Below are 10,487 nucleotides of genomic sequence, written 5' to 3'. Positions count from 1 at the left end.
GTCCTGTTGGGAGCTCGAAGCCCCGTCATTAGGGTTACCAACCATCCCTTTCTCAGGGAATGAGGGGTTTCCTGGGAGTCAGGACTTTGGGGGCTAAAAATGGGAAAGTCCCTGGCAAACCGGAATAGCTTGGTCTCCCTACCAACCATGGGAGATGTATTTACACCACGGAAAGTGGTAAATCCTACTAATCAGAGCCTTCCCCCTTTGGAGAACTGGCTGTTAAATATTGACCAGCACACCACTCTGCTCTCCCCAGCAGTGCTACGTTTTATTTGCACAGGGAACCCAGCTTAGGTTACCTAAAGCCATTCTTACAGCTCTTCTTCAAATTTACAGGATTGCCCAGCAGGAACTGGCAGAGATAAGGCACCTGGGAAGTTATCCTCTCAATGAGAAAAGGCAAGCCTTCCCTAGATAAGTAGTATGGTTACGGCACTCCAGCATGATGGATGACATTTACAAAGAACTTTCAAATTTAAAAAAGGGACATCCTCTCTGGAAACTTTACATTCGCTTTCCAAATCAACAGGGTTTATTTATTTATTTATTTATTCATTCATTTATTTAGTGCTACCAAAATAAAAGTTGTTCCTAAATGAATACATAAAATTATGAAATCTTAGAGTTGAACACAAATTGGGAAATGCTAAAAATGGCAGTTTTTAAGGCCTTAACACTTTTTCCCCTAATCACTAAGTAACAGAAATACAGATGCTTAACATCGTCCTATGGACTCATACACCTAGNCTAATCACTAAGTAACAGAAATACAGATGCTTAACATCGTCCTATGGACTCATACACCTAGATTTAAGCCTTACAATAAGTTGTATTTGTCACAATTACTAAGGGAGAATCAGCAGTGACTTGAATGCTGGCAGTGCTTAGCCTACCATATCTGCGACATAAATAAAATAGCTTCTAGGTCATGCCCCAGCAGTAACACCACCTTTTTCTTGTACTAGAGAAACTGTAGAAAAATGCACAAGGGTGAGTGAATCTCCATTAGATCCAGCCTGGAGGCTTCCCTCTTCCAATCACCAAGCACTGAAGATATTCCAACAGCACCCTCCCTTCCCAACCCTGCTTTGTAATTCGTTCACCACTGTCCAAATTCATCTTACCCACTGCTTGCCTATATGCCCAGGGGATCTATTCAAAATGTTCAGCTACCAGCAATGACCTCTAGAGTATATTGTACAGCAAAAAACAAAAAGCCCAAAATGCTAGTTTGTGCAGCACAATTTTATAATTATGAACATGGTCTTATATATGCTTATATGAAGGTGGTCTCTGTATATTTATAGTAAATGCTGTGATCATAACTCTTTTCACAATGCATTTTATTCATTTACTTTTCCTTCTTTTTGGCCACTAGCCGGTACAGAGATTGAACGCTGGACTTCGGTGTTGTCAGTACCATGCTCTAACCATCTGGGATAACCGCCAGCCTCAGCCTCATCTACTTTTCTATTACTTCCACTAGACTATGAATTCCTTGAGGGGAGGGAACGTGTTTGTTCACTTTTGTGTCATAGCACGTGGCTTGAATCAAAATAGACAGTCAATAAAAGTTGGTTGAATAAACAAATTGTTAAATAAAGGCAAAAATACAGTCTTTAACAGTTTCCTTGTCTTGGTTATATTTACTAAGCCAATTCTTGGACATAAACATAGACCCACCAAGGTGTGTGTCACTTGCTCCCATTTTAAAGTTTTTTGTTTGTTTTGTTTGTTTGCTTTTTAAATCAGGGACAGCCAGAAGCAAAAAAGCCATGAAATTAACTACACACACACACACACACACACACACACACCTAACAAGGAAGACCAAAACAAAACCGATTTACAAGCCCTGGCTCATCATCTCGATAGCTACTTGCACTAATGCTATAATTTATGTCTACTAAACACTGTTATTTCCTTTCTCTGAGCATTAGGCAACTTGGGAAAGGATTCCAGAAGCATTTCAACACTCCTGACACTCATGATTACTAGTATTATTAATACTGCTTATTTTTTTCAAGGCCGGTTTCCTAAATGCTTGTATCCTATCTTAGAAAACAATGTAGTTATAGGATCGCAGCCAAGTGCAGCCCTGAACACCACCTACTGGGAGTCTCCAGCCTTCCCAATGTTAACCGTGCTTCCCGCAGCTCCTGGGGATCCCCCTCCTCAAGCTAACCTTGGGTGTGCTTTTCTTTTCACGTCTCCCTGTTGCTGTCACACCTCTAGAGCTAGGAAGGGAAGCGTCCGCCTGCCCAGCCTCCCTCCTTTCCAGTTTCTCTGGGTCCCAGTGTCATTCTCTGGGTGAGGGTAGGGCAGGTGATATTAATGCCTCCTTCCACCTTCCTCCCTGGCCCAGCCCAGTCTGCTTCCTCCACTGGCTTCAGGAAATAATTGCCCTTATCAGCCCTCTCTCTGAGCAATAAGAAAAGAAAAGTCTTGAGTCTCCTCCCCATAAGAGGGGAATCTCATTCTACTTTTTGGTTTTCCAAGTAGCCCTTCTTAGCATCTCTAAGACTCTTGGTTTCTCATTCTGCAGTGGTGCTCAGATTTTAGTTTACATCAGAATCCCCCTGCAGAGTTGGTCAAAGATGCAGATTTCTTCCCTGCTGCTACAGTTTGTATAGGGGTTTGCATGGTTGAAAAAATACTTTTTAGCAGTCTAATGATTTCCTGCCTTTTTGCACCACTTGCATTTTTTACCTGGGGCATGCGGTGGTCCCCCAAAAACTTTCCTAAACACTGGCGAAAAATCCTAAGGGAGGCAAGAGCAGTCAAACCAGAAGCTGGAGTTTTTCTCCTGAGTGATTTAGTGGCAGCGCACCACAAAGATGAAGGTTGGGTTTCCTGTGCAGGGCTGGAGGCTGAGCCCCATTTACATTCCAATGAGTATCTGGAAAGCTGTTTACTGGGATGTTTTTATGGCACCATGTAATCTTTTCCCTTTCCCCTTATTGGATCTTTTCTAAAACCCCTGAAAAAGCCCACTAGGGCTGTTCTTGCTTTTAGAACGGCGAGCCTAGTGAGGTGGGAGATCCTCATTGGGAGCAATGTCAGGGAAGATAGCAGGGCAGAGCCCTCCTGTCCACCCAGATGCTGCCAACACAGAGGAGGGGGCAGGGCTCAACTGCCTCCCCCTACTGCTTCCTCCCAGGGTGGGCACACACCTGGGTAGCTTAAAAGAGGCAGATCCTTGGCAAGGCCCCACTATCTCGTGGCGGACAGACGAATGAGAAAGCCAGTCTCTCCTTCTTTCGTCCATCCCCTGTGCCGCACAGAAGGGCCCCTTTCGGTTTCAAAGCATTGGCTATGAGATCTGGAAGAAGCAGGAGCCTATAGGTGATGCACAAAATTGGATGAAAAGGCCAAGGGGCCCTTGAAAGGGGAAGAAAAAACGGGAAGCCCAGATGGAGAGAGGTTCCTTTGATGACAGCTACGGGGTGCTGTGAGGGACCCTTGAGGGTCTAGAGCTGGACTCTCCTGCCAGGGTGGAAAGCCAGGGGGGCCTGGGGGAGAAATAGTAGGGTAGGATGTGCAGTGGATCTCAAACTTAAAAACTTATCTGAGGACCCCTCACACTCAAGAGTTATGGAGGACTCCGGGGGCTGGCTGGTTAGCTCAGTTGGTTAGAGCTTAGTTAAAACACCAAGGTTAGGTGTTCAGATCCCCATGCCAGCCGGAGTTCTAGAGGACTCGAAAGCACTTTTGTTAGGGTGTGTTATACCTATTTGTACCATGTTTAAAAGTAAAACTGAGAAGTTTTGAAAATGTTTATTAGTTCATCAATTTAGAAATAATGATCATAAACCCATTATCTATTAATATTAATGACATATTTTATAATAACTGTTTTCAAAACAAAACATATTTAGTGAGAAGAATGGCATTATTTTAGAGTTGTTATAAAAGTCTAATGTTTGGTTTAGTAGAAAACAGCTGGATTCTTACACATGCCTCATCGTTCCATCCATTGTAATATGCCGTTTTGGTTGGGGTATCTGTAGAAAGCCCAGTCTCACACAGATACGTAGTTGGAAAAGGGAGAACGTCGCAGACCCTCTGAAGGGGACTTGGGGAACTAGGGGTTCACCTGGAAAGCTGCTGGGATGAAGAAGCCCCTCTCATACCTCCAGCAACCCCATATGAATGACATCTGTGATGACGTGTGAGAATGTACAACCCAAACTCAAAGCATAAGTAATATTTTATACATTTGTCTGCACTCAGTGAACTATCAATAAAATGCTTTTTTCTTTTTTGTTATTTTAAAATTTATGTTTGTTTATAATTTAGGAAAGTCTAAGCATACATTGCTTAGCAGATTCTACAAGGTTTGTTACAAATGTCAAAAGACAAAATTACAACAAATTTAGTTAAATGATCGAATTAGCTTAGGGTTGGTAGGATCGAATTGGCTTTTATTTGTGATTCATGAATCAGGGCAGGGAAACATCTCCCCTGAAAATTTAGAAATGGTGCTCCAATGAGCTGAGCAGAGGAGTTTAGTTTTATAGGCAGAAAAGGGCTGAAAAAAGCAGAAATAAGGACCAAAAAGCAGGTCGATTGTTCAAGTTTCTTCCCTTACATGGTTAAAACAGAGAGGATTTCCTTATTATACAGCCTAAAACTGGCCTGTTCCGGCTTTGGCTATTACCTCTCTCTCCTGATTTCTCTGAGCATCAGATAAACAACTTAGTTTCAGTTCGGTGACATGGAACTTTAGCATGAGCAATTCCATTGGTTTGGTCTATTGGGGCCTAGTGTCGGAGCTCAGTCCAAATCAATGGGCTCCTATAAATTTTATTTAACACAAATAATAACAATCCTCCTCTCCCCACAGGCAACCATTTTCAGCTCTTTTCATTGATTTTTTTGAAATTTGCCTTAATATATCCAAATAAAATGTTTGATTTTTGTTGTTATTGTTGTTTATTTTAGGAATTATAAATCTAGGGGCCGGCCCATGGCTCACTCGGGAGAGTGCGGTGCTGATAACACCAAGGCCCCGGGTTCGGATCCCATATAGGGATGGCTGGTTAGCTCACTGGGTGAGCGTGGTGCTGACAACACCAAGTCAAGGGTTAAGATCCCCTTACCGGTCATCTTTTAAAAAAAGAAAAATATCTTCCAGCTCTCACTTCTCTAACTGAGGGTTGCGATCCGTTGCCGGACACAGAAAAAGACAAAAGAAAAAAAAAAAAAAAAAGGAATTACAAATCTACTTCCCCATCTAGAATATGAGATTTCACTCTCTTAACTGTACTTTTCCCCATGTTCCCACCATACACATGCACATTCCTTCAAATGTTTAAACTGGACTGTTGGTCAAATTACTATTTAGTGTTTACACTATGATGATGATGAAATCAGCATCCACTGTTGAGCCATGTAATGTGACTCATTTTCCTGTCCTGCACAACTCTATGTGTTCCCTGGTGTTATTAAGTGCCTTTTTTTTTCACATTCTTTTGTTTTGCTTTTGTTTTCATGACATCACATTTTTTAAGTGTTGAGGCTAGTTTTATTTACAGAATGTCCATTCACCATGTAGGGGAGAAAAAATTTTTCTTTTGCTCTTCTAGAAATTCTAGCTGGGCCTAAGAATTAAACTGACATAAGACAGAGTAACAAGAGAAAAGTGTATAAGTTCTATTAAAATTTTGTTTGTACTTGGGAGTCCTCAAAAGGAAATGAAGACCTGAAGAAGTGACTAGAGCAGACAGTTTATATACATATATTTTAGACAAAGAAATGATAAATTTGTGAAAAAAATGACAAGGCAAAGGGGTTTGGGTAAGGAGCAGTAACTACAGTAATTGTGGGGAATTGCCTAAGAGCTACACTGGGGAAAAACCAGTGGAAGATAAGGGTTATTTTATTGAGTCTGTACAGATCCATTTCAGCATTGATTCCCAGTCTGTGGTGATAAAGATGTTTTCCTATTCCTGGAACAGGGAGGGCACCTTTCTCAAGGGAATTTTATAGGTAGAAAAGAGGAGGTCAAAAAGCCCTTCCTATACCTGTTGTTTCTCAAGTGCCTTCAGCTCAAAGTAATCAATATGCCAAAGTGGCATATTTTGGGGTGACATGTCCTGAACTGCTTCAACCAGAATTTTAATGGCTTGATCAATAGTGGTGTCACTGAGAAATATGAAGCCATTGTGATCGTTGTTACTTTGTATATGACTTATTTTGTTTGTTTGTTTTGTTTTTGTTTGTTTATATTGCCTGCTGTCTGGTTACTTGAATTATCTTCTTTTGTCCCAAGTGCTATGAAAATTCACAATGAATTTTCGTTACTTCAAATTGTATTTTTTGGCTTTAGTTTCTTTTTTTAATTTAATTTTTTATTTATAAAAATGAACAATTGATTATACATATTTGTGGGGTACAGAGCTGGCCATTAATACTTGTGTACAATATGTGATGATCAAGATAATTAGCATATTCATCATTACAAATAGACCTTATTATTTGTGTCCATTAACCTATTTTTCATTAAACCCCCTCCCTTTCCCTTTTTTCCCACCTCTGCTAACCACAGCTCTATTCTCTCCTTCTGAAAGTTCAATGTATTATTGTAACTGTTCTTTCTTTGTTTCTTTGTTTCTTAGCTCCCACTTATGACTGAGGACAGGCGGAATTTCTCTTTCTGTGCCTGGCTTATTTCACTTGTAATTTTTTCCAAGCTCATCCATGTTGCTATGAGTGGCAGAATTTCATTCTTTTTTATGACTGGGTAATATTCCATGGTGTATATAAACCACATTTTTGCATGTTTTTGTTTGTTTGCTTGTTTTGTTTTAGAAGAACTCAAATCCACTTTTATTTATTTACTTTTCATTTAAATCCTTTAGTTTAAATCCTCGAGGGGTACAGCATCACACGGATTCTGTGTCCAATTGCCTTGGCAGGAAGGTTGCTTTGGAATTTGGCATGAACCATGCCACTATTTCCATGGGCATGACTTACCTCTCCCCAGATTACTCTGGTCTTGTTTGTTTTGCCACCAGGAGTCAAGTGTTGTTCTTGGCTTTGTACACGTCAGCACATCTCTTGCCCAAGTAAAATTCAGTTTCATTTCGGGCATAAACACCTTCAATTTTAAGAAGAGCTGTGTGCTCCTTTTGGTTCCGGAGACCTCACTTATAGCTAGCAAAAATGGCCTTAGGCCACAGCCTTCCAGACATATTGCCTTTTAGAAGCCCTGTTCCCGGCAGGCCTCCACAGGCTCCAAGATGGAAGAAAGAACTTTTTTTTTTCCTATGCATTGGCTGCTCATTTGAGCCCTTCAATCTGGAATCTCATGCCCTTCAGTTTGGGGCAATTTTCTTTAATTATTTCTTTGATAATTTTCTCCTATCTTCTCTGTTCTTTCTTTTGAGATTCTTATTATTTGGAAGTTGACTATGCTCTATCTCTTAGTCTGTTTACTGTCATTTTTTTTTTTTTTTTTGTCTTTTTTCGTGTCCGGCAATGGATCGCAACCCTCAGTGTCACGCCCATACCGGACCGGGACCGGCAACGGAATCACAACCCTCGGGGTTGCGCCCGCACCTCGCTCAGCCAGTGAGCGGGAACCGGTCTGTATGTGGGATCCGAACCCTCGGCGGGAGCGCCGCCAAGCAGCACACTGTGGCAGTGCGCCACCGGGCCGGCCCTGTTTACTGTAATTTTTGGGTGGGATCCGAACCCTCGGCGGGAGCGCCGCCACACTCCCAAGCGGTGCACTGTGGCAGTGCGCCACCGGGCCGGCCCTGTTTACTGTAATTTTTGGAAGATTTCATTCTGTCTTCCAATCCTTCTGTTATCAAACAGAAAGGAGTTTGCCTGCCTGTACAGTCCCAGCCAAAAAATCTGTACACCAAGATTTGCAGTAGGAAAGATTAGCATTTATTGGAGGTTGCCAGCCAAGGAGAACAGGCCAGCTAATCCTGTACCTGAACTCCCTGAAGACTTAGAATCGTAGGCATTTACAGGGTAAATTTTGAGAGGAGGGGTCTGGAGGATTTTGATTGGCTTGAAGTGCAATCAGCATAGCTTGACTGATGTCTTCCTTGGCTTCTCAGGGTCTGGATATTACGTGCCTCATAGCAAGAACCTCATAGACCAGATTCTCTAGAAAACAGCTCTACACTTATGTAAATAATGTCATCCTACCCCATAACCAAGGTTCAAAATATCAGATAACCATGGGAAAAGAGGGAACTCAGAGAAATGCATGCTAAGCTAGCCTTTATGCTTATCTTATATTTTGCTAGACAAACATACTCCTATTTCTGGGGAGTTAGCCAGCAAGTTTGCCTTGGAAACTTCCTCCAAGGCTGAGGCCTGCTCCAGCCCTAGGGGGGAAGGATCAAATACGAGGAGCCTTGCTATTGTACTTCCATCATATTTTCTTAAATTTCTGCTTTCATATATCTAAATGCTAAGGACCCTTTATTATTCTCTAAAAATTTTTGAGCATCCTGTTTTTGTTTAATGGATTCAGTACCTGTAAAGTGGGAATAATGTTTGCCATGTTTGCCTCAGACAGTGACGTGCATGTGTGAGGTACCTGCCTCCATTGGCACCCTCCACCCCCCACACCCCACCTCAACCATCCTTCTGTTAAATTTACATTTCTTGCTAACACTTTTGGCGTTGAGTTTATTTGGACAACACTGGTAAACATATAATTACAACATATTCATTTGGCATTTATATAACTGTAACTGGATGCAAGGTCCTGGGGATACAGCAGTTAACAAGAGAGACACAGTTCTGTTGTCACGGAGGGTGTAGTCCTGCAGGTGACAATGGTAGAGCAGTTAATTCCCATGTGGTCAGTGCTGGGAAGGACAGATGTGAGGTGCTGAGAACGTGGAACGTGGAACAATGGGTGTCCAAGGAAAGAGGCTGAGTGGAGGGGTCTGCAAGGCTGGGCCAAGAACATTTTTCGGGGTAAAATGAACCCCCCAGGCAGAGAAATGGGGAATAAGGACGAAAATGAGAGCAACACTGGCCAAGTCTCAGAGCCACGTGAAACAGCCCAGTATGTTTAGGGATCTGGGGACTCGGACTTGTTGAAGCCATAGTGTTGAGTGTGAGTGGGAAGAAAAGCATAATTCTGCTGCAGTGTTAGTGCAGAGTTAGTCAGGAAAGCTTACTTTTCATGCTAAGAAACTTGGACGTGATCCTGTCTGACCTGGTCCTGCTAAGGTTTTACAGATGAGAGAGATCATTTGTCCTTTTGAAAACTTACTCTGGAGGCAGTGTGGGTGACGGGCTAAAAGGGAGGGAGGTGGAAGCAAGAAAGCTGCAATAATATAGGTGAGAAATGATGAGGACCTCAACTAGGGTAGGCAGGAGGGGACAGACTTAGGGATGTTTGGTGAAACATTTGAGGGGATCTGCTGATGGACCAGCAAGATAAATTCCAGCAGGCTCAGGTGGATATGTGCTGGACAGGCTGCACAGCTCTTGCTGGCACCATTCACATCATGTTGTAGTTATTGTAATCTCTGGGAATAGTGGCACCTCAATTTGTGCAGTGCACAGCCTGGGCAGCCTTACACAGCAATCCTGACGCTAATCTCATCTGCTTCTGTTACTTTTGAACTTTAGCAATTTTAACCATTTTCTTCCTCTTAGCTTTTTATTTAAACCACTTTCTTTTGGAAAAATCTCAACTAACATTGTAGAGGGGGGTAGGAAAGAAATGTAATTGGGGAATGACATTGTCTTATTTTTCTCTATAATTTAGCCACCTTTCACTTAAGATAGCAGAAATGGGAGCTAAAAACTTTGAGGTTGAAGATGTGGCATTATGAATGTTCCCACAGATCACAGAAACACAAGTGGACAGCAGGTGCTGGTCTTGCACTAGCACTTATACGCTGATGGGGCTTCAGAGGCCCGACATCTTTTCACAGTAGAAGAAAATCTTTGGGAGCCAATTTTGCTGTTGGGTGCAGGTGTATTCCTCAACAGTCTAAATACACCTCCAGCTAATAAACAGTTCAATAAATCTTTTCTGGCCTGATGGGGCTTCAGAGGCCCGACATCTTTTCACAGTAGAAGAAAATCTTTGGGAGCCAATTCTGCTGTTGGGTGCAGGTGTATTCCTCAACAGTCTAAATACACCTCCAGCTAATAAACAGTTCAATAAATCTTTTCTGGTGCATTCTGTTTCTTAAACGATACAGCCAAAGAAGATGGAACATATGAGTTTGGATTCTCTCTCTGCAGTGGATGTGGGGATATAAGTGAGCTCAGTTTCACACATTCCAAAGGGGTCATTAATCGGGACTCTTAGGATGCACTCCAAGTGTCATGTCTAATTAAGTCAAACCAAGGATTCAAAGACTTTTCTTACTCCATGCACAGAAAAAGTCATGAAGTCATAGTAAATTTATATGAAATTTCATAACTTTGTCCCTCCTTCCCCATTCTCCTTTTCTGGCATGTAGCTGCTATAGTTTGCAAAAGATAAACAC

General features: G+C 42.0%; 1 pseudogene; it reads right to left on the bottom strand.

Moving 5' to 3' along the window:
- Positions 1 to 6,867: 6,867 nt before the first annotated feature.
- Positions 6,868 to 7,199, bottom strand: LOC103589715 (annotated as a pseudogene).
- Between the last annotated feature and the right edge of the window lie 3,288 nt (positions 7,200 to 10,487).

Source organism: Galeopterus variegatus, unplaced genomic scaffold, assembly GCF_000696425.1.
Source record: "Galeopterus variegatus unplaced genomic scaffold, G_variegatus-3.0.2 Scaffold715, whole genome shotgun sequence".
NCBI lineage: Eukaryota > Metazoa > Chordata > Mammalia > Dermoptera > Cynocephalidae > Galeopterus > Galeopterus variegatus.
Note: the sequence above shows the minus strand (reverse complement) of the source record. Positions and strands in the feature narration are given on the sequence as shown.